This window comes from Phyllobates terribilis, unplaced genomic scaffold (assembly GCF_046119375.1).
Source record: "Phyllobates terribilis strain yellow unplaced genomic scaffold, ASM4611937v1 Scaffold_241__1_contigs__length_2998254, whole genome shotgun sequence".
Classification (NCBI taxonomy): domain Eukaryota; kingdom Metazoa; phylum Chordata; class Amphibia; order Anura; family Dendrobatidae; genus Phyllobates; species Phyllobates terribilis.
In genome coordinates this window covers 2,735,358-2,761,331 of record NW_027363001.1, presented here as the reverse complement: position 1 = coordinate 2,761,331, position 25,974 = coordinate 2,735,358, and the positions used below count along the sequence as shown (strand labels likewise).

The window sequence follows — 25,974 nt, the reverse complement described above, 5'->3', positions numbered from 1 at the left end:
GGCTCCTGATTACATACCTCTCCTGCTGCTGCTGCTGCTGCTGGCTGTCCAGCAGCAGACTGAAGGTGGCTGCTGCTGTGCACAGGTATATAAAGGCTCAGAGCCTATTATGACACGCGCAGCCAGCGTTCCATTGCCACATTCCATCTACTGCAGGCAGGATACCTGGCTGGCTGAATGTCGCTGAGAAGCTCACAGAGACCGCCATAAGCAACAGTTTAACAGAATGCCACAGACTAATCAACCAAACTTTTTGGGTTGGGTTCTCTTTTATAGTCTGCAGGCATTAAATGAAAGAAGTCAGTGTTCCAGCAGAAGGAGACAACGTTTCAGAAAAGGCATTGTAGCAAACCAAAAAAGAAATTTAAGCGCAGCAGAGTAACCAGCGCACATACCTGTTAGCTCAGGTGAGTTTAAAAGGCTGCTGTTGATAACAAGGGCATTTGCTAAATAGATGGTGTGTGTGCAACAATATACTGAAAGGTCAATTATATTGTGCAGCTTATCTCACCACCTGTAGTTATTTAGGTGAAAGCTCCAAAATGCTTGCCTAATATGTCTGTTTATCCAAAAGGAAGTAAAAAGGGAGAGCTAGAAAGATAGCATTGCATCACATTACATGGCAATGCAATGCACAGTTGCTGAAGTTGAACCAAAATGAGCTTGTAATCTGGCTTCTGCAACTTTGAACATGAAAAATCCAATGAGGAGAAGAAAAGCAAAGCCAAAGAGTCCATCCCAAAATCCGACAAACAAGCAAAATGAACAAAAAACATTGAATTCAATTCTTTCTGATTTTAGAAACTGCATTAAAGAAGGGGTGCACCGGTCCTGGAGATACTGCAATACCAGGTCAATGCGTGGAGTGGACAGAGCAAGCTCTTTTTCCATCTCCCTGTTCTAAAAATCCATTTAATATATGGTCCCCAGATAGGGGACGTATCAGATATTAAACTGATAAGAACAGATACTACACTTGATCTTAGCCAAAAGGCCGAGAAGCGATAACCAGAATTGGTTTCAAACTACGGAGCCACCCAAGGATCCTGAAAAGTCCATTTGTGGAGATGAGCTCCTGGACTCCCGTTAAGAAGACATGTTGTCAACCTCTAGATCCCTTACATGCCTGCACTTTTCGGCTTGCTGCTGCTGCAATCCACGCGTTTTAGATCTGCATAACTCCACCTCTTTAAACACAGCACCTTCACCCCCTGCTGTTCCCACCCGCCTCAACACCGTTGGAAGGGAGGAGAACCAATTAAGGCGGGGGGTGGGGTGGAACGAGCAGCTGTCTACCCTTAGCAGGAGGGCTCCTGATTACATACCTCTCCTGCTGCTGCTGCTGCTGCTGGCTGTCCAGCAGCAGACTGAAGGTGGCTGCTGCTGTGCACAGGTATATAAAGGCTCAGAGCCTATTATGACACGCGCAGCCAGCGTTCCATTGCCACATTCCATCTACTGCAGGCAGGATACCTGGCTGGCTGAATGTCGCTGAGAAGCTCACAGAGACCGCCATAAGCAACAGTTTAACAGAATGCCACAGACTAATCAACCAAACTTTTTGGGTTGGGTTCTCTTTTATAGTCTGCAGGCATTAAATGAAAGAAGTCAGTGTTCCAGCAGAAGGAGACAACGTTTCAGAAAAGGCATTGTAGCAAACCAAAAAAGAAATTTTAAGCGCAGCAGAGTAACCAGCGCACATACCTGTTAGCTCAGGTGAGTTTAAAAGGCTGCTGTTGATAACAAGGGCATTTGCTAAATAGATGGTGTGTGTGCAACAATATACTGAAAGGTCAATTATATTGTGCAGCTTATCTCACCACCTGTAGTTATTTAGGTGAAAGCTCCAAAATGCTTGCCTAATATGTCTGTTTATCCAAAAGGAAGTAAAAAGGGAGAGCTAGAAAGATAGCATTGCATCACATTACATGGCAATGCAATGCACAGTTGCTGAAGTTGAACCAAAATGAGCTTGTAATCTGGCTTCTGCAACTTTGAACATGAAAAATCCAATGAGGAGAAGAAAAGCAAAGCCAAAGAGTCCATCCCAAAATCCGACAAACAAGCAAAATGAACAAAAAACATTGAATTCAATTCTTTCTGATTTTAGAAACTGCATTAAAGAAGGGGTGCACCGGTCCTGGAGATACTGCAATACCAGGTCAATGCGTGGAGTGGACAGAGCAAGCTCTTTTTCCATCTCCCTGTTCTAAAAATCCATTTAATATATGGTCCCCAGATAGGGGACGTATCAGATATTAAACTGATAAGAACAGATACTACACTTGATCTTAGCCAAAAGGCCGAGAAGCGATAACCAGAATTGGTTTCAAACTACGGAGCCACCCAAGGATCCTGAAAAGTCCATTTGTGGAGATGAGCTCCTGGACTCCCGTTAAGAAGACATGTTGTCAACCTCTAGATCCCTTACATGCCTGCACTTTTCGGCTTGCTGCTGCTGCAATCCACGCGTTTTAGATCTGCATAACTCCACCTCTTTAAACACAGCACCTTCACCCCCTGCTGTTCCCACCCGCCTCAACACCGTTGGAAGGGAGGAGAACCAATTAAGGCGGGGGGTGGGGTGGAACGAGCAGCTGTCTACCCTTAGCAGGAGGGCTCCTGATTACATACCTCTCCTGCTGCTGCTGCTGCTGGCTGTCCAGCAGCAGACTGAAGGTGGCTGCTGCTGTGCACAGGTATATAAAGGCTCAGAGCCTATTATGACACGCGCAGCCAGCGTTCCATTGCCACATTCCATCTACTGCAGGCAGGATACCTGGCTGGCTGAATGTCGCTGAGAAGCTCACAGAGACCGCCATAAGCAACAGTTTAACAGAATGCCACAGACTAATCAACCAAACTTTTTGGGTTGGGTTCTCTTTTATAGTCTGCAGGCATTAAATGAAAGAAGTCAGTGTTCCAGCAGAAGGAGACGTTTCAGAAAAGGCATTGTAACAAACCAAAAAAGAAATTTTAAGCGCAGCAGAGTAACCAGCGCACATACCTGTTAGCTCAGGTGAGTTTAAAAGGCTGCTGTTGATAACAAGGGCATTTGCTAAATAGATGGTGTGTGTGCAACAATATACTGAAAGGTCAATTATATTGTGCAGCTTATCTCACCACCTGTAGTTATTTAGGTGAAAGCTCCAAAATGCTTGCCTAATATGTCTGTTTATCCAAAAGGAAGTAAAAAGGGAGAGCTAGAAAGATAGCATTGCATCACATTACATGGCAATGCAATGCACAGTTGCTGAAGTTGAACCAAAATGAGCTTGTAATCTGGCTTCTGCAACTTTGAACATGAAAAATCCAATGAGGAGAAGAAAAGCAAAGCCAAAGAGTCCATCCCAAAATCCGACAAACAAGCAAAATGAACAAAAAACATTGAATTCAATTCTTTCTGATTTTAGAAACTGCATTAAAGAAGGGGTGCACCGGTCCTGGAGATACTGCAATACCAGGTCAATGCGTGGAGTGGACAGAGCAAGCTCTTTTTCCATCTCCCTGTTCTAAAAATCCATTTAATATATGGTCCCCAGATAGGGGACGTATCAGATATTAAACTGATAAGAACAGATACTACACTTGATCTTAGCCAAAAGGCCGAGAAGCGATAACCAGAATTGGTTTCAAACTACGGAGCCACCCAAGGATCCTGAAAAGTCCATTTGTGGAGATGAGCTCCTGGACTCCCGTTAAGAAGACATGTTGTCAACCTCTAGATCCCTTACATGCCTGCACTTTTCGGCTTGCTGCTGCTGCAATCCACGCGTTTTAGATCTGCATAACTCCACCTCTTTAAACACAGCACCTTCACCCCCTGCTGTTCCCACCCGCCTCAACACCGTTGGAAGGGAGGAGAACCAATTAAGGCGGGGGGTGGGGTGGAACGAGCAGCTGTCTACCCTTAGCAGGAGGGCTCCTGATTACATACCTCTCCTGCTGCTGCTGCTGCTGGCTGTCCAGCAGCAGACTGAAGGTGGCTGCTGCTGTGCACAGGTATATAAAGGCTCAGAGCCTATTATGACACGCGCAGCCAGCGTTCCATTGCCACATTCCATCTACTGCAGGCAGGATACCTGGCTGGCTGAATGTCGCTGAGAAGCTCACAGAGACCGCCATAAGCAACAGTTTAACAGAATGCCACAGACTAATCAACCAAACTTTTTGGGTTGGGTTCTCTTTTATAGTCTGCAGGCATTAAATGAAAGAAGTCAGTGTTCCAGCAGAAGGAGACAACGTTTCAGAAAAGGCATTGTAGCAAACCAAAAAAGAAATTTTAAGCGCAGCAGAGTAACCAGCGCACATACCTGTTAGCTCAGGTGAGTTTAAAAGGCTGCTGTTGATAACAAGGGCATTTGCTAAATAGATGGTGTGTGTGCAACAATATACTGAAAGGTCAATTATATTGTGCAGCTTATCTCACCACCTGTAGTTATTTAGGTGAAAGCTCCAAAATGCTTGCCTAATATGTCTGTTTATCCAAAAGGAAGTAAAAAGGGAGAGCTAGAAAGATAGCATTGCATCACATTACATGGCAATGCAATGCACAGTTGCTGAAGTTGAACCAAAATGAGCTTGTAATCTGGCTTCTGCAACTTTGAACATGAAAAATCCAATGAGGAGAAGAAAAGCAAAGCCAAAGAGTCCATCCCAAAATCCGACAAACAAGCAAAATGAACAAAAAACATTGAATTCAATTCTTTCTGATTTTAGAAACTGCATTAAAGAAGGGGTGCACCGGTCCTGGAGATACTGCAATACCAGGTCAATGCGTGGAGTGGACAGAGCAAGCTCTTTTTCCATCTCCCTGTTCTAAAAATCCATTTAATATATGGTCCCCAGATAGGGGACGTATCAGATATTAAACTGATAAGAACAGATACTACACTTGATCTTAGCCAAAAGGCCGAGAAGCGATAACCAGAATTGGTTTCAAACTACGGAGCCACCCAAGGATCCTGAAAAGTCCATTTGTGGAGATGAGCTCCTGGACTCCCGTTAAGAAGACATGTTGTCAACCTCTAGATCCCTTACATGCCTGCACTTTTCGGCTTGCTGCTGCTGCAATCCACGCGTTTTAGATCTGCATAACTCCACCTCTTTAAACACAGCACCTTCACCCCCTGCTGTTCCCACCCGCCTCAACACCGTTGGAAGGGAGGAGAACCAATTAAGGCGGGGGGTGGGGTGGAACGAGCAGCTGTCTACCCTTAGCAGGAGGGCTCCTGATTACATACCTCTCCTGCTGCTGCTGCTGCTGGCTGTCCAGCAGCAGACTGAAGGTGGCTGCTGCTGTGCACAGGTATATAAAGGCTCAGAGCCTATTATGACACGCGCAGCCAGCGTTCCATTGCCACATTCCATCTACTGCAGGCAGGATACCTGGCTGGCTGAATGTCGCTGAGAAGCTCACAGAGACCGCCATAAGCAACAGTTTAACAGAATGCCACAGACTAATCAACCAAACTTTTTGGGTTGGGTTCTCTTTTATAGTCTGCAGGCATTAAATGAAAGAAGTCAGTGTTCCAGCAGAAGGAGACAACGTTTCAGAAAAGGCATTGTAGCAAACCAAAAAAGAAATTTTAAGCGCAGCAGAGTAACCAGCGCACATACCTGTTAGCTCAGGTGAGTTTAAAAGGCTGCTGTTGATAACAAGGGCATTTGCTAAATAGATGGTGTGTGTGCAACAATATACTGAAAGGTCAATTATATTGTGCAGCTTATCTCACCACCTGTAGTTATTTAGGTGAAAGCTCCAAAATGCTTGCCTAATATGTCTGTTTATCCAAAAGGAAGTAAAAAGGGAGAGCTAGAAAGATAGCATTGCATCACATTACATGGCAATGCAATGCACAGTTGCTGAAGTTGAACCAAAATGAGCTTGTAATCTGGCTTCTGCAACTTTGAACATGAAAAATCCAATGAGGAGAAGAAAAGCAAAGCCAAAGAGTCCATCCCAAAATCCGACAAACAAGCAAAATGAACAAAAAACATTGAATTCAATTCTTTCTGATTTTAGAAACTGCATTAAAGAAGGGGTGCACCGGTCCTGGAGATACTGCAATACCAGGTCAATGCGTGGAGTGGACAGAGCAAGCTCTTTTTCCATCTCCCTGTTCTAAAAATCCATTTAATATATGGTCCCCAGATAGGGGACGTATCAGATATTAAACTGATAAGAACAGATACTACACTTGATCTTAGCCAAAAGGCCGAGAAGCGATAACCAGAATTGGTTTCAAACTACGGAGCCACCCAAGGATCCTGAAAAGTCCATTTGTGGAGATGAGCTCCTGGACTCCCGTTAAGAAGACATGTTGTCAACCTCTAGATCCCTTACATGCCTGCACTTTTCGGCTTGCTGCTGCTGCAATCCACGCGTTTTAGATCTGCATAACTCCACCTCTTTAAACACAGCACCTTCACCCCCTGCTGTTCCCACCCGCCTCAACACCGTTGGAAGGGAGGAGAACCAATTAAGGCGGGGGGTGGGGTGGAACGAGCAGCTGTCTACCCTTAGCAGGAGGGCTCCTGATTACATACCTCTCCTGCTGCTGCTGCTGCTGCTGGCTGTCCAGCAGCAGACTGAAGGTGGCTGCTGCTGTGCACAGGTATATAAAGGCTCAGAGCCTATTATGACACGCGCAGCCAGCGTTCCATTGCCACATTCCATCTACTGCAGGCAGGATACCTGGCTGGCTGAATGTCGCTGAGAAGCTCACAGAGACCGCCATAAGCAACAGTTTAACAGAATGCCACAGACTAATCAACCAAACTTTTTGGGTTGGGTTCTCTTTTATAGTCTGCAGGCATTAAATGAAAGAAGTCAGTGTTCCAGCAGAAGGAGACAACGTTTCAGAAAAGGCATTGTAGCAAACCAAAAAAGAAATTTTAAGCGCAGCAGAGTAACCAGCGCACATACCTGTTAGCTCAGGTGAGTTTAAAAGGCTGCTGTTGATAACAAGGGCATTTGCTAAATAGATGGTGTGTGTGCAACAATATACTGAAAGGTCAATTATATTGTGCAGCTTATCTCACCACCTGTAGTTATTTAGGTGAAAGCTCCAAAATGCTTGCCTAATATGTCTGTTTATCCAAAAGGAAGTAAAAAGGGAGAGCTAGAAAGATAGCATTGCATCACATTACATGGCAATGCAATGCACAGTTGCTGAAGTTGAACCAAAATGAGCTTGTAATCTGGCTTCTGCAACTTTGAACATGAAAAATCCAATGAGGAGAAGAAAAGCAAAGCCAAAGAGTCCATCCCAAAATCCGACAAACAAGCAAAATGAACAAAAAACATTGAATTCAATTCTTTCTGATTTTAGAAACTGCATTAAAGAAGGGGTGCACCGGTCCTGGAGATACTGCAATACCAGGTCAATGCGTGGAGTGGACAGAGCAAGCTCTTTTTCCATCTCCCTGTTCTAAAAATCCATTTAATATATGGTCCCCAGATAGGGGACGTATCAGATATTAAACTGATAAGAACAGATACTACACTTGATCTTAGCCAAAAGGCCGAGAAGCGATAACCAGAATTGGTTTCAAACTACGGAGCCACCCAAGGATCCTGAAAAGTCCATTTGTGGAGATGAGCTCCTGGACTCCCGTTAAGAAGACATGTTGTCAACCTCTAGATCCCTTACATGCCTGCACTTTTCGGCTTGCTGCTGCTGCAATCCACGCGTTTTAGATCTGCATAACTCCACCTCTTTAAACACAGCACCTTCACCCCCTGCTGTTCCCACCCGCCTCAACACCGTTGGAAGGGAGGAGAACCAATTAAGGCGGGGGGTGGGGTGGAACGAGCAGCTGTCTACCCTTAGCAGGAGGGCTCCTGATTACATACCTCTCCTGCTGCTGCTGCTGCTGGCTGTCCAGCAGCAGACTGAAGGTGGCTGCTGCTGTGCACAGGTATATAAAGGCTCAGAGCCTATTATGACACGCGCAGCCAGCGTTCCATTGCCACATTCCATCTACTGCAGGCAGGATACCTGGCTGGCTGAATGTCGCTGAGAAGCTCACAGAGACCGCCATAAGCAACAGTTTAACAGAATGCCACAGACTAATCAACCAAACTTTTTGGGTTGGGTTCTCTTTTATAGTCTGCAGGCATTAAATGAAAGAAGTCAGTGTTCCAGCAGAAGGAGACAACGTTTCAGAAAAGGCATTGTAACAAACCAAAAAAGAAATTTTAAGCGCAGCAGAGTAACCAGCGCACATACCTGTTAGCTCAGGTGAGTTTAAAAGGCTGCTGTTGATAACAAGGGCATTTGCTAAATAGATGGTGTGTGTGCAACAATATACTGAAAGGTCAATTATATTGTGCAGCTTATCTCACCACCTGTAGTTATTTAGGTGAAAGCTCCAAAATGCTTGCCTAATATGTCTGTTTATCCAAAAGGAAGTAAAAAGGGAGAGCTAGAAAGATAGCATTGCATCACATTACATGGCAATGCAATGCACAGTTGCTGAAGTTGAACCAAAATGAGCTTGTAATCTGGCTTCTGCAACTTTGAACATGAAAAATCCAATGAGGAGAAGAAAAGCAAAGCCAAAGAGTCCATCCCAAAATCCGACAAACAAGCAAAATGAACAAAAAACATTGAATTCAATTCTTTCTGATTTTAGAAACTGCATTAAAGAAGGGGTGCACCGGTCCTGGAGATACTGCAATACCAGGTCAATGCGTGGAGTGGACAGAGCAAGCTCTTTTTCCATCTCCCTGTTCTAAAAATCCATTTAATATATGGTCCCCAGATAGGGGACGTATCAGATATTAAACTGATAAGAACAGATACTACACTTGATCTTAGCCAAAAGGCCGAGAAGCGATAACCAGAATTGGTTTCAAACTACGGAGCCACCCAAGGATCCTGAAAAGTCCATTTGTGGAGATGAGCTCCTGGACTCCCGTTAAGAAGACATGTTGTCAACCTCTAGATCCCTTACATGCCTGCACTTTTCGGCTTGCTGCTGCTGCAATCCACGCGTTTTAGATCTGCATAACTCCACCTCTTTAAACACAGCACCTTCACCCCCTGCTGTTCCCACCCGCCTCAACACCGTTGGAAGGGAGGAGAACCAATTAAGGCGGGGGGTGGGGTGGAACGAGCAGCTGTCTACCCTTAGCAGGAGGGCTCCTGATTACATACCTCTCCTGCTGCTGCTGCTGCTGGCTGTCCAGCAGCAGACTGAAGGTGGCTGCTGCTGTGCACAGGTATATAAAGGCTCAGAGCCTATTATGACACGCGCAGCCAGCGTTCCATTGCCACATTCCATCTACTGCAGGCAGGATACCTGGCTGGCTGAATGTCGCTGAGAAGCTCACAGAGACCGCCATAAGCAACAGTTTAACAGAATGCCACAGACTAATCAACCAAACTTTTTGGGTTGGGTTCTCTTTTATAGTCTGCAGGCATTAAATGAAAGAAGTCAGTGTTCCAGCAGAAGGAGACAACGTTTCAGAAAAGGCATTGTAGCAAACCAAAAAAGAAATTTTAAGCGCAGCAGAGTAACCAGCGCACATACCTGTTAGCTCAGGTGAGTTTAAAAGGCTGCTGTTGATAACAAGGGCATTTGCTAAATAGATGGTGTGTGTGCAACAATATACTGAAAGGTCAATTATATTGTGCAGCTTATCTCACCACCTGTAGTTATTTAGGTGAAAGCTCCAAAATGCTTGCCTAATATGTCTGTTTATCCAAAAGGAAGTAAAAAGGGAGAGCTAGAAAGATAGCATTGCATCACATTACATGGCAATGCAATGCACAGTTGCTGAAGTTGAACCAAAATGAGCTTGTAATCTGGCTTCTGCAACTTTGAACATGAAAAATCCAATGAGGAGAAGAAAAGCAAAGCCAAAGAGTCCATCCCAAAATCCGACAAACAAGCAAAATGAACAAAAAACATTGAATTCAATTCTTTCTGATTTTAGAAACTGCATTAAAGAAGGGGTGCACCGGTCCTGGAGATACTGCAATACCAGGTCAATGCGTGGAGTGGACAGAGCAAGCTCTTTTTCCATCTCCCTGTTCTAAAAATCCATTTAATATATGGTCCCCAGATAGGGGACGTATCAGATATTAAACTGATAAGAACAGATACTACACTTGATCTTAGCCAAAAGGCCGAGAAGCGATAACCAGAATTGGTTTCAAACTACGGAGCCACCCAAGGATCCTGAAAAGTCCATTTGTGGAGATGAGCTCCTGGACTCCCGTTAAGAAGACATGTTGTCAACCTCTAGATCCCTTACATGCCTGCACTTTTCGGCTTGCTGCTGCTGCAATCCACGCGTTTTAGATCTGCATAACTCCACCTCTTTAAACACAGCACCTTCACCCCCTGCTGTTCCCACCCGCCTCAACACCGTTGGAAGGGAGGAGAACCAATTAAGGCGGGGGGTGGGGTGGAACGAGCAGCTGTCTACCCTTAGCAGGAGGGCTCCTGATTACATACCTCTCCTGCTGCTGCTGCTGCTGGCTGTCCAGCAGCAGACTGAAGGTGGCTGCTGCTGTGCACAGGTATATAAAGGCTCAGAGCCTATTATGACACGCGCAGCCAGCGTTCCATTGCCACATTCCATCTACTGCAGGCAGGATACCTGGCTGGCTGAATGTCGCTGAGAAGCTCACAGAGACCGCCATAAGCAACAGTTTAACAGAATGCCACAGACTAATCAACCAAACTTTTTGGGTTGGGTTCTCTTTTATAGTCTGCAGGCATTAAATGAAAGAAGTCAGTGTTCCAGCAGAAGGAGACAACGTTTCAGAAAAGGCATTGTAGCAAACCAAAAAAGAAATTTTAAGCGCAGCAGAGTAACCAGCGCACATACCTGTTAGCTCAGGTGAGTTTAAAAGGCTGCTGTTGATAACAAGGGCATTTGCTAAATAGATGGTGTGTGTGCAACAATATACTGAAAGGTCAATTATATTGTGCAGCTTATCTCACCACCTGTAGTTATTTAGGTGAAAGCTCCAAAATGCTTGCCTAATATGTCTGTTTATCCAAAAGGAAGTAAAAAGGGAGAGCTAGAAAGATAGCATTGCATCACATTACATGGCAATGCAATGCACAGTTGCTGAAGTTGAACCAAAATGAGCTTGTAATCTGGCTTCTGCAACTTTGAACATGAAAAATCCAATGAGGAGAAGAAAAGCAAAGCCAAAGAGTCCATCCCAAAATCCGACAAACAAGCAAAATGAACAAAAAACATTGAATTCAATTCTTTCTGATTTTAGAAACTGCATTAAAGAAGGGGTGCACCGGTCCTGGAGATACTGCAATACCAGGTCAATGCGTGGAGTGGACAGAGCAAGCTCTTTTTCCATCTCCCTGTTCTAAAAATCCATTTAATATATGGTCCCCAGATAGGGGACGTATCAGATATTAAACTGATAAGAACAGATACTACACTTGATCTTAGCCAAAAGGCCGAGAAGCGATAACCAGAATTGGTTTCAAACTACGGAGCCACCCAAGGATCCTGAAAAGTCCATTTGTGGAGATGAGCTCCTGGACTCCCGTTAAGAAGACATGTTGTCAACCTCTAGATCCCTTACATGCCTGCACTTTTCGGCTTGCTGCTGCTGCAATCCACGCGTTTTAGATCTGCATAACTCCACCTCTTTAAACACAGCACCTTCACCCCCTGCTGTTCCCACCCGCCTCAACACCGTTGGAAGGGAGGAGAACCAATTAAGGCGGGGGGTGGGGTGGAACGAGCAGCTGTCTACCCTTAGCAGGAGGGCTCCTGATTACATACCTCTCCTGCTGCTGCTGCTGCTGCTGGCTGTCCAGCAGCAGACTGAAGGTGGCTGCTGCTGTGCACAGGTATATAAAGGCTCAGAGCCTATTATGACACGCGCAGCCAGCGTTCCATTGCCACATTCCATCTACTGCAGGCAGGATACCTGGCTGGCTGAATGTCGCTGAGAAGCTCACAGAGACCGCCATAAGCAACAGTTTAACAGAATGCCACAGACTAATCAACCAAACTTTTTGGGTTGGGTTCTCTTTTATAGTCTGCAGGCATTAAATGAAAGAAGTCAGTGTTCCAGCAGAAGGAGACAACGTTTCAGAAAAGGCATTGTAGCAAACCAAAAAAGAAATTTTAAGCGCAGCAGAGTAACCAGCGCACATACCTGTTAGCTCAGGTGAGTTTAAAAGGCTGCTGTTGATAACAAGGGCATTTGCTAAATAGATGGTGTGTGTGCAACAATATACTGAAAGGTCAATTATATTGTGCAGCTTATCTCACCACCTGTAGTTATTTAGGTGAAAGCTCCAAAATGCTTGCCTAATATGTCTGTTTATCCAAAAGGAAGTAAAAAGGGAGAGCTAGAAAGATAGCATTGCATCACATTACATGGCAATGCAATGCACAGTTGCTGAAGTTGAACCAAAATGAGCTTGTAATCTGGCTTCTGCAACTTTGAACATGAAAAATCCAATGAGGAGAAGAAAAGCAAAGCCAAAGAGTCCATCCCAAAATCCGACAAACAAGCAAAATGAACAAAAAACATTGAATTCAATTCTTTCTGATTTTAGAAACTGCATTAAAGAAGGGGTGCACCGGTCCTGGAGATACTGCAATACCAGGTCAATGCGTGGAGTGGACAGAGCAAGCTCTTTTTCCATCTCCCTGTTCTAAAAATCCATTTAATATATGGTCCCCAGATAGGGGACGTATCAGATATTAAACTGATAAAAACAGATACTACACTTGATCTTAGCCAAAAGGCCGAGAAGCGATAACCAGAATTGGTTTCAAACTACGGAGCCACCCAAGGATCCTGAAAAGTCCATTTGTGGAGATGAGCTCCTGGACTCCCGTTAAGAAGACATGTTGTCAACCTCTAGATCCCTTACATGCCTGCACTTTTCGGCTTGCTGCTGCTGCAATCCACGCGTTTTAGATCTGCATAACTCCACCTCTTTAAACACAGCACCTTCACCCCCTGCTGTTCCCACCCGCCTCAACACCGTTGGAAGGGAGGAGAACCAATTAAGGCGGGGGGTGGGGTGGAACGAGCAGCTGTCTACCCTTAGCAGGAGGGCTCCTGATTACATACCTCTCCTGCTGCTGCTGCTGCTGCTGGCTGTCCAGCAGCAGACTGAAGGTGGCTGCTGCTGTGCACAGGTATATAAAGGCTCAGAGCCTATTATGACACGCGCAGCCAGCGTTCCATTGCCACATTCCATCTACTGCAGGCAGGATACCTGGCTGGCTGAATGTCGCTGAGAAGCTCACAGAGACCGCCATAAGCAACAGTTTAACAGAATGCCACAGACTAATCAACCAAACTTTTTGGGTTGGGTTCTCTTTTATAGTCTGCAGGCATTAAATGAAAGAAGTCAGTGTTCCAGCAGAAGGAGACAACGTTTCAGAAAAGGCATTGTAGCAAACCAAAAAAGAAATTTTAAGCGCAGCAGAGTAACCAGCGCACATACCTGTTAGCTCAGGTGAGTTTAAAAGGCTGCTGTTGATAACAAGGGCATTTGCTAAATAGATGGTGTGTGTGCAACAATATACTGAAAGGTCAATTATATTGTGCAGCTTATCTCACCACCTGTAGTTATTTAGGTGAAAGCTCCAAAATGCTTGCCTAAAATGTCTGTTTATCCAAAAGGAAGTAAAAAGGGAGAGCTAGAAAGATAGCATTGCATCACATTACATGGCAATGCAATGCACAGTTGCTGAAGTTGAACCAAAATGAGCTTGTAATCTGGCTTCTGCAACTTTGAACATGAAAAATCCAATGAGGAGAAGAAAAGCAAAGCCAAAGAGTCCATCCCAAAATCCGACAAACAAGCAAAATGAACAAAAAACATTGAATTCAATTCTTTCTGATTTTAGAAACTGCATTAAAGAAGGGGTGCACCGGTCCTGGAGATACTGCAATACCAGGTCAATGCGTGGAGTGGACAGAGCAAGCTCTTTTTCCATCTCCCTGTTCTAAAAATCCATTTAATATATGGTCCCCAGATAGGGGACGTATCAGATATTAAACTGATAAGAACAGATACTACACTTGATCTTAGCCAAAAGGCCGAGAAGCGATAACCAGAATTGGTTTCAAACTACGGAGCCACCCAAGGATCCTGAAAAGTCCATTTGTGGAGATGAGCTCCTGGACTCCCGTTAAGAAGACATGTTGTCAACCTCTAGATCCCTTACATGCCTGCACTTTTCGGCTTGCTGCTGCTGCAATCCACGCGTTTTAGATCTGCATAACTCCACCTCTTTAAACACAGCACCTTCACCCCCTGCTGTTCCCACCCGCCTCAACACCGTTGGAAGGGAGGAGAACCAATTAAGGCGGGGGGTGGGGTGGAACGAGCAGCTGTCTACCCTTAGCAGGAGGGCTCCTGATTACATACCTCTCCTGCTGCTGCTGCTGCTGGCTGTCCAGCAGCAGACTGAAGGTGGCTGCTGCTGTGCACAGGTATATAAAGGCTCAGAGCCTATTATGACACGCGCAGCCAGCGTTCCATTGCCACATTCCATCTACTGCAGGCAGGATACCTGGCTGGCTGAATGTCGCTGAGAAGCTCACAGAGACCGCCATAAGCAACAGTTTAACAGAATGCCACAGACTAATCAACCAAACTTTTTGGGTTGGGTTCTCTTTTATAGTCTGCAGGCATTAAATGAAAGAAGTCAGTGTTCCAGCAGAAGGAGACAACGTTTCAGAAAAGGCATTGTAGCAAACCAAAAAAGAAATTTTAAGCGCAGCAGAGTAACCAGCGCACATACCTGTTAGCTCAGGTGAGTTTAAAAGGCTGCTGTTGATAACAAGGGCATTTGCTAAATAGATGGTGTGTGTGCAACAATATACTGAAAGGTCAATTATATTGTGCAGCTTATCTCACCACCTGTAGTTATTTAGGTGAAAGCTCCAAAATGCTTGCCTAATATGTCTGTTTATCCAAAAGGAAGTAAAAAGGGAGAGCTAGAAAGATAGCATTGCATCACATTACATGGCAATGCAATGCACAGTTGCTGAAGTTGAACCAAAATGAGCTTGTAATCTGGCTTCTGCAACTTTGAACATGAAAAATCCAATGAGGAGAAGAAAAGCAAAGCCAAAGAGTCCATCCCAAAATCCGACAAACAAGCAAAATGAACAAAAAACATTGAATTCAATTCTTTCTGATTTTAGAAACTGCATTAAAGAAGGGGTGCACCGGTCCTGGAGATACTGCAATACCAGGTCAATGCGTGGAGTGGACAGAGCAAGCTCTTTTTCCATCTCCCTGTTCTAAAAATCCATTTAATATATGGTCCCCAGATAGGGGACGTATCAGATATTAAACTGATAAGAACAGATTTTTTTTTTTTTTTTTTTTTTTTTTTTTTTCCCATGTCAGATTGGCTGTGCTTTATCAAATTGGCTCATGCAAGCTTGTATGATAGGCAACCTCTCATCATATCATGGATTTTTTTTTTTTTTTTTATAAAATTTTTTAAAGGATTGTGAATTGAACCAAAAAGGAACTACAACAAAATTACTTATTCTATTTGTACTTTACAAGAAATCTCCATTTCTTGAACTTCCATATTCCTTCTGCATCAATAATATTTCCACACTTTTTATCCCATAGATAGATCACATACATCCTTGACAGAATCAACTTTAAACACTCATTTACCGACATTGTTTTCCTTTTAAACACTAACAAGTTTCTTGCATCCCATAGACTTTCTATCACACACACTGTCAAAAGCCACAGAACTCTGTCTTTGAACCTACTACAAGCACCCATACCGAACATTGCAACCTTCCAATTTACATACGTCACTCCTGCCAGTTCATTACATAGACTTCCCATACCTTTCCACACATCATATGCAAAATCACAATCCCATACCAAGTGTCTAATATACTCTTTTGCACCACATCCATCTCTCGGACACACTTCTGTCCTGATCAAATCACGCCTCTTTTGTACCTCCCTCACAGGCAAAATGTCATGCAACATCATCCATGCAATGTCTTTCTGTCTATTTGACATACCTTGTGTTCCTAATTTCTTCCACATATCAGATACATCCTCACCTCTCAACCCCACAATGTTACAAACAATCTCTCTATCTCGCACCTTCGTGATCACTTTTTTCTTATTCCTAAACTCATTCATACCTACAGACAGCAAATCAAACTTTCTGATGAATTTCTCTACAATTTCATACCATACAGGACAATTAAAAGCAACCGGCACTGTGGCATCTCTCTGAAACCAATTCAAACCATAAAACATCCAACCAGCAGAATACTTCATCATGCAAGCACATTTATTATCCTTCCCCAAACATACCACAATCATTTTCACGTAACTCACACCTAAAAAGAACTCAACATTTGGAAAATCTAGGCCACCATTCACACACATCTTATAAACATGCTCTCTCTTCAACTTCTCCATACGACTTCCCCAAAGGAAGTTAAAGATTATTTTCTCTGTTTTTCTGATCTTCCTAGATGCAGCGGGGTACACATTTGCCACAAACAACAGGATCGGCAATACTACTGCTTTGATGATTAACACCTTACCTGTCAAAGTTAGTTCCCTCATCCTCCAAAAGTTCAACTTCTGCTCCATTCTCTTCCCACAATCATCCCAGCTTTCATTTCCCTTTAGATTTTCATTAAATTTAATCCCTAATACCTTAATTGCCCCTTCCTCACACGTTACCTCATCCATCTTGATGTTGTTATCTCCAAAGCATTTAAAGGAGCATTTTCCCCAATTTACTCTAAACGCTGAGGCACTACAAAACATGCTTAACATTAATCTGGCCCTATTCATTGCAGCCATGTTTTCATTCACTATCACCACATCATCCATATATCCCAAAATTCTCACATCTTTTCCTCCACTCCCAGGAATCAGCACACCTCTCATGACCTTATCTTTCCTTACCATACACAAAAAAACCTCAATCACACTTATAAACAGAATAGGGGACATGGGACACCCCTGCCGCACTCCAGACTTAACCCAAACCTTATCACTCAACCACCCGTTCACCAGAAACTCACTTGACACATTACAGTACAGACTTCTCACACAACTCACAAAATTTCTAGAAAACCCCATCCTCGCCAAAACATTAAACATGAAAAAATGCGACACTCTGTCAAAAGCCTTCTCAAAATCTACTGAAAACAACATACATTTCTGTTTGCGACTCAAACAATCACCAATCACATCCCTCAACAAAATCAAGTTGTCATTCATACTCCTACCAGGTATTGAACACACTTGATCCTCTCCGATCACACGATCAATTACATTACGCATCCTATTTGCGAGTAATTTGCTGAAAACTTTATAATCCACATTCAAAAGGGTAATAGGCCTCCAATTTCCCAAATCCTTTCGATCACCCTTCTTGTGAATCAGAACAACTACCCCTTCTCTCATAGATTCACTCAAAACATTATTCTGAAAAATATACCGACATACCTCAAGTAAGTCTTTACCCAAAGTATCCCATTCTTTCATATACAACTCTACAGGCAAACCATCTTTTCCAGGAGTCTTATTTTTACTTGCAGACATCACCACCATCTTCACTTCATCTAGTACAATCTCATCATCCAGCAGCTCACCCTCATCCTCACTCAAATGTCCTTCCAATTTTCCCAACACATCATTCATCATCCCCTCATCAATCCATTTTGACCCATACAACTCCTTGTAAAACAATTCAACCTCTTTCATCACCTCCTTCCCCTTGACATACACACCATTCACATTCTTCACCTCATCCATATCCACTTTCTTCCCAAACACTTTTTTGAAAAAGAACCTAGTACATTTTTCATTTTTTTCCAAATGCTCAATTTTGGACCTGTAAATGATTTCTTTGCCCTTCTCATTAATAAAGTTTTTAATATCATTTCTCACCTGACACATCAAATCATCCACTTCAATTCCAATCATTCTTAGTTTCCTCAGCCACTCTAACTTCATACTTAACTCATTAAATTTCTTCCTGTTATTGGCTCCTTTCCTCTTTCCCCATTTCTTGAAGAAAAAACTTATTTCCTTCTTCATCCAGTCCCACCATTCCAGCACATTCACAAAATCCCTCTTCCGATCCTTCCACTTCACATACATCCTTCTGAAATCTTTCATAATCCTGTGATCCTCTAACAACCGCACATTTAGTTTCCACACACCTCTTCCATATGCAAAGGAAACTGTATCTTCCAAAAGTGCTCTCATACACACATGATCCGAAAAAATAACGTCATCCTGCTGGAACTTTTTACAAACAATATGATTAGAGAAAAGAATACGATCAATCCTCGATTCAATGCCCCCCCTATCTGCTTTATATGTGGCAGGAGGAGGTTTTCCCAACATTATCTCAGCAGCATCAACAAAAGAGAAATCCTCTATTAGATTTTTTAACTTTTTCCCAGTGACATCCACCTTTTCTCCTTCCGTCACACAATTAAAATCCCCAACACAAACAATGGGTATTTTCCCAGAAAGAAAAAAACACATCTTTTCAAAAAGCTCCAGCCTTTCTTCTTTTCCTACTGGGGCATACATATTAAGTATTTTAAATCTCCACCCTCTACAGTTTATTTCACATACCAAACACCTCCCAGCCTCCACAACTGTGTAGGATTCTATTTCCAACCCCCTATTCCCCAATAAAATCCCAACCCCACTGTTTTTATTTTCAACAGACCCCGACCAGACACATTGGCCTTGCGGCCACACGTTGTCGTCCAGAGATTCAGAAATCCCACATTCCTGTAAGCAATAAATATCTGCATGTAAATTTTTTAGAAAATCTAAAATCATAGTTCTTCTTGGTACTGATTTAATTTGTCTAACATTTAGTGACAGGATTGCCACTTGAGCAGCTTGGGAACCCATCTCTCAATTTGGTGAGGCAGGTCACGACAGCATGCCCATTTGTTCTTCATCCTAGTCCTTCTGGAGGGGGTACGCCGGATATGCAGACGGTGTAGCCCGCTCCTTCCCCTAAAAAAGGTTCATTTTGGGGATCAAGGGCTGTAGGGTACACTCTCATGGGGCTAATGCTTCCTACACTTAAAGGGGAAGGATTCCTCCTTTGTTTTTTTGGCGTGGATAACTCTTCCTCTTCTGAGTCCGCCTGTCTTCTGGATGTATGGTCCCCCTGACCACATTCACTCTCTGGGTCTGATGGACTCTCATCCCACTTTATAATTGGTGTTTTGGATAAGCTGGATTCCACATCTTCTTCACCTCCCATAGTAACTGCCATATTTGGCACATCAGCCTCTGCCTCCTGCACGGAGCTCACTTCCATACAGTCAGTTACTTCAGTCTGATGTTTATTTACTGCATGAACTCTGCTGCTTCCTTGAGTGTTTTGTGTGACTCTCAACCTAGTTGCCTCTGCTATAACCTCTGCACGCTGTCTGCATTTATCATCTTCTGCAAGACTCCTCCTCTCCTCCACCTCCTCACTGGTCATCTCATCCAGCTCATCCTGTATAAACTCCGGCTGGGGAAGATCCACATTTCTCTGTGCAACACCCGCATAAGTTTTAGGTCTCAAATTACAGTCTTTGAAAGCGTGACCTTTCTCTCCACAGAGATTGCAGACTATCACATTTGTGCACTGGTTGCTAGAGTGGCCGACTTGGTTACATTTCCTGCACACATGCTCTGCAATAGAGGTACAGTCTGTTTGAGTATGTCCGTATCTCCAGCAATGTCTGCAGAATCTGGGTGCATTGGGAAAAAACAGGTAGCCTCTCTCCCTGCCTATGGAGAAATTTGATGGAGGGTAATGAATTCCTCCAGGCTCATCCAGGCTCTCATGAAACTTCACCACAAACTTATATTTGCCTGACCAGAGCCCTGCTTCATTCAGTACTTTCACAGCAGGTTTGATAACTGTACAGTGCTTCCTCAAGAATATGTAAATCAGCTCCAGGGGCACATGGGGATTATACATAAACAGAGTAAGAGGCAACTCACCAGCAGAGTATAGGATAGTGAAAGTGAGTCCAGACAGCTCCTCCCTCTGCTTATTCATCTTCAGACAGGCATAGAAGTTGTTACAGGAAAACATTGTAGAAAAAACCAGGGTGAATTTGCATCTTGACTGCTGCAGGCAGAGGATTTCTTCTTTCTTCACCTCCAGTATTCCAAAAAGGACATCATTAACCACATGTCTCAGTGTGAATTTATCTTCATCCACGGCATCAAAATCGATCCGGATTCCATATTTTACCCGGGCTTCTCCGGGTTCCGCGAAGCGAATAACCGCCATGATCGCAGCTCGTTTCCTCTCACCTCCCTCCCAAAAGCAGCAAGCAGCATAAGCTGCTAGGCTAAGAGGGAGACACACAAGGATCCTCTCAGGCAAGACACTTGATCTTAGCCAAAAGGCCGAGAAGCGATAACCAGAATTGGTTTCAAACTACGGAGCCACCCAAGGATCCTGAAAAGTCCATTTGTGGAGATGAGCTCCTGGACTCCCGTTAAGAAGACATGTTGTCAACCTCTAGATCCCTTACATGCCTGCACTTTTCGGCTTGCTGCTGCTGCAATCCACGCGTTTTAGATCTGCATAACTCCACCTCTTTAAACACAGCACCTTCACCCCCTGCTGTTCCCACCCGCCTCAACACCGTTGGAAGGGAGGAGAACCAATTAAGGCGGGGGGTGGGGTGGAACGAGCAGCTGTCTACCCTTAGCAGGAGGGCTCCTGATTACATACCTCTCCTGCTGCTGCTGCTGCTGGCTGTCCAGCAGCAGACTGAAGGTGGCTGCTGCTGTGCACAGGTATATAAAGGCTCAGAGCCTATTATGACACGCGCAGCCAGCGTTCCATTGCCACATTCCATCTACTGCAGGCAGGATACCTGACTGGCTGAATGTCGCTGAGAAGCTCACAGAGACCGCCATAAGTAACAGTTTAACAGAATGCCACAGACTAATCAACCAAACTTTTTGGGTTGGGTTCTCTTTTATAGTCTGCAGGCATTAAATGAAAGAAGTCAGTGTTCCAGCAGAAGGAGACAACGTTTCAGAAAAGGCATTGTAGCAAACCAAAAAAGAAATTTTAAGCGCAGCAGAGTAACCAGCGCACATACCTGTTAGCTCAGGTGAGTTTAAAAGGCTGCTGTTGATAACAAGGGCATTTGCTAAATAGATGGTGTGTGTGCAACAATATACTGAAAGGTCAATTATATTGTGCAGCTTATCTCACCACCTGTAGTTATTTAGGTGAAAGCTCCAAAATGCTTGCCTAATATGTCTGTTTATCCAAAAGGAAGTAAAAAGGGAGAGCTAGAAAGATAGCATTGCATCACATTACATGGCAATGCAATGCACAGTTGCTGAAGTTGAACCAAAATGAGCTTGTAATCTGGCTTCTGCAACTTTGAACATGAAAAATCCAATGAGGAGAAGAAAAGCAAAGCCAAAGAGTCCATCCCAAAATCCGACAAACAAGCAAAATGAACAAAAAACATTGAATTCAATTCTTTCTGATTTTAGAAACTGCATTAAAGAAGGGGTGCACCGGTCCTGGAGATACTGCAATACCAGGTCAATGCGTGGAGTGGACAGAGCAAGCTCTTTTTCCATCTCCCTGTTCTAAAAATCCATTTAATATATGGTCCCCAGATAGGGGACGTATCAGATATTAAACTGATAAGAACAGTTTTTTTTTTTTGTTTTTTTGTTTTTTTTTTTCCCTCAGATGGGGAAATCCACGGTCTATAGTCACGACCAAAGGAACTTCCTTCCAAACAGCTGCATCATCTCAACGACACAAATGCTGCTCCCATCATCACCGGAAAATTTTTATTTCTTCTTTTAAAACCTTACACAGAAAACAAGATCAAGAAGTATTTACAAAATATCTCCACTTTTTAACTTTCCATATTCCCTCCGCATCCACTTCCCCTCTCCTCTTTTTGTCCCATAGGAAACACACATACATCTTCCCCATAATCACCTTCACACTATCCTTTACAGCAATTTCCTTCCTTTTAAACACATACACATTCCTCACATCCCATAACACTTCCTTTATACACGCAAGCATCAACCACAAGACTCTTTCCTTCGTCCCATCACATATTCCCAAACCAAACATAAACAACTCAAAGGACAACAAATTCACACCACACAATTCTTTACACAAAGGCCCCATTCTCCCAATCACATCTCTAGCATACTGGCAATTCCATAAAACATGCAACACACTTTCCCTTCCACCACAGCCATTTCTTGGACACGTTTCACTCCTCACTAAACCTCTATTCCTCTGAAACTCTCTTACTGGCAACACTCCATGCAAAGACTGCCACACAACCTCACTCTGCTTATTTGTCATACCACCCATCCGCACCTTCTTCCATACTTTTTGCACATCACACCCTCTCACCAAATTTATTCCACTCTCCATTTCTCTACACTCAATCATCCTGTACACAGCCTTCTTATTTCCCAACAACCTCACATCCACATCACACAACTCATACTTCACCAAAAACTTATAAACCCACACATACCACACGGGCACCTCAAAAGCAACCGGACACCGCAAATCCCTCTCTCTCCACTTCAAACGAAAAGAATAAGCCCCAAATAAATATCCACACATACATGAAAACTTTCCATCGCCCATAATCACTTTCAGCACAAACACCACAATATTCACACCCAAAAAAACTTCTAAATTTGGAAAACCCAAACCACCTTTCTCCATACGCTTCACCAACACTTCCCTCCGCGCCCTCTCCATTTTAGAATTCCACAAAAAGACAAACAAAATCCTATTCAATCCTCTCAAAACCATATAACCTGGTGGAAACACAACTGCAACATATAAAAAAATAGGCAACACCACGCTTTTAATGACTAAGATTTTTCCAAAGAAAGTAAGGCTTCTCAACTTCCAAAAACATAACTTCTTTTCAACCTTCTCTTTCGCGTCATCCCAACTTTCTTTCCCATCCAATCTTTCTGAAAACTTCACTCCCAAAACCTTAATGGGCCCACTCACTACGTTCACACCTACATCTCTACTCAAAATACCACTTCCAAAAACCTTACACTCACTCTTTTCCCAATTCACTTTAAATGCAGACGCACCACAAAAGATAGACACTAACAACTTCACCCGCCTCACCGAACATTCAGAATCACATAATACACACACGTCATCCATATAACCACTCACCTTCCACTCTCTTCCTCCACCTCCCGGCACTTGCACACCTCGAACCACTTTATCCTTCCTCAACATACACAACAAAGGTTCAATTGCACAAATAAAAGCCACAGGGGATAACGGACACCCCTGCCTCACGCCCGAATGCACATTCACTCTCCTACCGACATAACCGTTCATTAAAACACAACTATAAATATCTGTATATAGACTTCTCACTCTCCCAACAAAATCAGCAGGAAAACCCATTCTCAGCAACACTCTAAACAAAAAACCATGCGACAACCTATCATACGCCTTTTCAAAATCCAGGCTCAACAAAAACACACTCTTCTTCCGGCTCATACAATCCCATAGACAATCTCTCAATATACACACACACTCGTGAATCCGTCTCCCAGGTACTGCACAACACTGCTCATCCCCAATCACACTCTCTATCACATCACGCATCCTATTTGCCATTAATTTTGCGTAGATCTTATAATCACAGTTCAATAATGTTATTGGCCTCCAGTTTTTCAGACTCTTCAAATCACCCTTTTTCGGAATCAATACAACCATACCTGCACGCATACTACCTGCCACCTCCATATTTTCCCACATATACTTACAAAAATCCACAAAATCACTCCCAATCACATCCCACATCATGCGGTAAAATTCTACTGGAAGACCATCCTCCCCCGGCGTCTTATTCAAAGCCATACTACACATAACCTTCCATACTTCATCACTTGTCACAGCATCCATCAGCCTCACTCTTTCCGCCTCATTCAATTTACTCTCTAACGTACTCAAAACATCATTCTCCAAACACTCATCCCTCCACTTTACAGCATACAAATCCTCATAAAACTTTGCCACTTCCTCACACATATCCTCTCCACTCACCTCGCTTCCATCTGCTCCATTCAACACACACATATTTTGCTTTTTCCCAAAAACCTTCTTGAAAAAAAAACGTGAACATTTTTCATCATACTCCAAATTATCAACTTTTGCTCTAAAGACAATACTCCTCCCTTTTTCCAACAAGAACTCATGAACCTCCTTTTTCACTTGTAAAATATCCTCCTCCACCTCCATCCCTCCCTCCCTCAATTTATACAAGAAACTTAAACGTGCATTTAAACTCACAAAATGTCTCCTCTTGACTGCTGCCATCTTATAACCCAAATTTTTGAAAAAAAATTTTGTCTGTTTTTTAACCCAATCCCACCACCCACAAACATTCCCAAAACCATTTTTACACTCACACCACTCCTCATACCGTCTTGCATATTCCTTTCTTACTTCCTCATACTCCAATAACTTAACATTCAACTTCCACAAACCTTTCCCAAACACCCCATTCACATTCACATCCAACTCACACGACATGCACACATGATCTGAAAACAAAACATTCTCCTGCTTATAGTCAACAGGAATCATATTTTTTGAAATAAAACAGTAATCCAATCTAGATTGTATTCTTCCACTTTCGGAAAAGAAGGTATTTAACAAAGGCCTCACTTTACATACACTTTGCATATCATGCAAATCAAAATCACTAACCAACTCTAACAAAGTTTTCCCAGACACATCCACATTCACTCTCCCCACATCACAATTCATATCACCCACAATCACCACAGGCATTCTTCCCGGAACAAAAAGTTTAATTTTTTCAAATAACTTTTTCCGGTCATTTTTCTCCACCGGCGCATAAACATTAATAACACAAAATTTAACATTTTTATACTCAAAATTTGCTAAAATGCACCTCCCCACATCAATCACCACATAATCACTCAAAACCACCTCCCTCCCTTTAACTAAAATCCCCACACCATCATTTTTATTACATGCACTCCCCGACCACACAGATGCTCCATGAGACCATTCATCTCCTCTCACCCCATCCACCACTCCACACTCTTGCAAACAAAAAATCGATGCATTCTTCATAGCCAAAAAATCAAAAATTGCAGCCCTCCTGGCCTTATTTTTAAACACTCTCACATTTTGTGAAATTATAGTAAAACCCATTTTTTCCTTTTTTAAACCTCCTAAAAAAAACGAAAACAGAAAAGTTACAAAAACACTACAAAAACTCCACTCACAAGAAAAAGCCTTTGACTTAAGTCAAAGCTTATAATAGGCATTATCACGCATATTGCAAGGCAACCTTAACCAGCACCCCCACTATCTTCTTCCACCATCTGAACCGAGCAACTCGTTTCCGAGCCGCTAGCAGCATCACCATCACCCCACCTTGCTTTCTTGGCACCCACTTTTCGCTGCGGTGCCTTGATATCTTCTTCATCATTTGCCCCACCACCCTCCCTGTGACACTTTCTACTCCCCCCACCCTCATCGGAGAAGTACTCCTCAATATTCTCAGGATCTGAAGGGTGTGATGACCCTTCCCCAGTTTCCATACAATCTGCAGCATCTACAACGTCCTGAAAGTCCAACGTATCCGGACACCTTCCTTCTCCCGCTGCATTCATCTGCCCCTCCATTCTCCTCAATTCTTTCACAAGCTCCTTCTCCATTTTAGGTGCCTTTTTCTCCTTCTGGTAAGCAGGCCTCAGACTCACAGTTTCAGGGGCAGACCTTTCACTACGCCTCCTCTGCTCTCTCTCCATTCTAGCAGTTTCTCTTTCTATCTGCTGCAAAACCCTCCTCTCCTCCTCCTCCTTTTTCCTCTCCTTATCAGTTTTCCTGGGCACACCCTGCGGGCAATCTTTAAACATGTGCTCACC

The 25,974-nt window shown here is 43.4% G+C and overlaps 13 non-coding genes across 13 annotated transcripts; all 13 read right to left on the bottom strand.

Moving 5' to 3' along the window:
* Positions 1-815: 815 nt before the first annotated feature.
* LOC141217433 (U2 spliceosomal RNA) lies at positions 816-1,006 on the bottom strand. Its single transcript, XR_012286268.1, has one exon. It is a non-coding gene; the product is annotated as a U2 spliceosomal RNA (small nuclear RNA).
* A 1,118-nt stretch (positions 1,007-2,124) lies between these two features.
* LOC141217432 (U2 spliceosomal RNA) lies at positions 2,125-2,315 on the bottom strand. The gene has a single exon (XR_012286267.1). It is a non-coding gene; the product is annotated as a U2 spliceosomal RNA (small nuclear RNA).
* Positions 2,316-3,427: 1,112 nt separating this feature from the next.
* LOC141217431 (U2 spliceosomal RNA) lies at positions 3,428-3,618 on the bottom strand. The gene has a single exon (XR_012286266.1). It is a non-coding gene; the product is annotated as a U2 spliceosomal RNA (small nuclear RNA).
* A 1,115-nt stretch (positions 3,619-4,733) lies between these two features.
* On the bottom strand, positions 4,734-4,924 carry LOC141217430 (U2 spliceosomal RNA). The gene has a single exon (XR_012286265.1). It is a non-coding gene; the product is annotated as a U2 spliceosomal RNA (small nuclear RNA).
* A 1,115-nt stretch (positions 4,925-6,039) lies between these two features.
* On the bottom strand, positions 6,040-6,230 carry LOC141217429 (U2 spliceosomal RNA). The gene has a single exon (XR_012286264.1). It is a non-coding gene; the product is annotated as a U2 spliceosomal RNA (small nuclear RNA).
* Positions 6,231-7,348: 1,118 nt separating this feature from the next.
* LOC141217427 (U2 spliceosomal RNA) lies at positions 7,349-7,539 on the bottom strand. Its single transcript, XR_012286263.1, has one exon. It is a non-coding gene; the product is annotated as a U2 spliceosomal RNA (small nuclear RNA).
* Positions 7,540-8,654: 1,115 nt separating this feature from the next.
* On the bottom strand, positions 8,655-8,845 carry LOC141217426 (U2 spliceosomal RNA). Its single transcript, XR_012286262.1, has one exon. It is a non-coding gene; the product is annotated as a U2 spliceosomal RNA (small nuclear RNA).
* A 1,115-nt stretch (positions 8,846-9,960) lies between these two features.
* LOC141217425 (U2 spliceosomal RNA) lies at positions 9,961-10,151 on the bottom strand. The gene has a single exon (XR_012286261.1). It is a non-coding gene; the product is annotated as a U2 spliceosomal RNA (small nuclear RNA).
* Positions 10,152-11,266: 1,115 nt separating this feature from the next.
* On the bottom strand, positions 11,267-11,457 carry LOC141217423 (U2 spliceosomal RNA). Its single transcript, XR_012286259.1, has one exon. It is a non-coding gene; the product is annotated as a U2 spliceosomal RNA (small nuclear RNA).
* A 1,118-nt stretch (positions 11,458-12,575) lies between these two features.
* LOC141217568 (U2 spliceosomal RNA) lies at positions 12,576-12,766 on the bottom strand. Its single transcript, XR_012286399.1, has one exon. It is a non-coding gene; the product is annotated as a U2 spliceosomal RNA (small nuclear RNA).
* Positions 12,767-13,884: 1,118 nt separating this feature from the next.
* On the bottom strand, positions 13,885-14,075 carry LOC141217422 (U2 spliceosomal RNA). Its single transcript, XR_012286258.1, has one exon. It is a non-coding gene; the product is annotated as a U2 spliceosomal RNA (small nuclear RNA).
* A 1,115-nt stretch (positions 14,076-15,190) lies between these two features.
* On the bottom strand, positions 15,191-15,386 carry LOC141217642 (U2 spliceosomal RNA). Its single transcript, XR_012286462.1, has one exon. It is a non-coding gene; the product is annotated as a U2 spliceosomal RNA (small nuclear RNA).
* A 6,165-nt stretch (positions 15,387-21,551) lies between these two features.
* On the bottom strand, positions 21,552-21,750 carry LOC141217647 (U2 spliceosomal RNA). The gene has a single exon (XR_012286465.1). It is a non-coding gene; the product is annotated as a U2 spliceosomal RNA (small nuclear RNA).
* Positions 21,751-25,974: the final 4,224 nt, after the last annotated feature.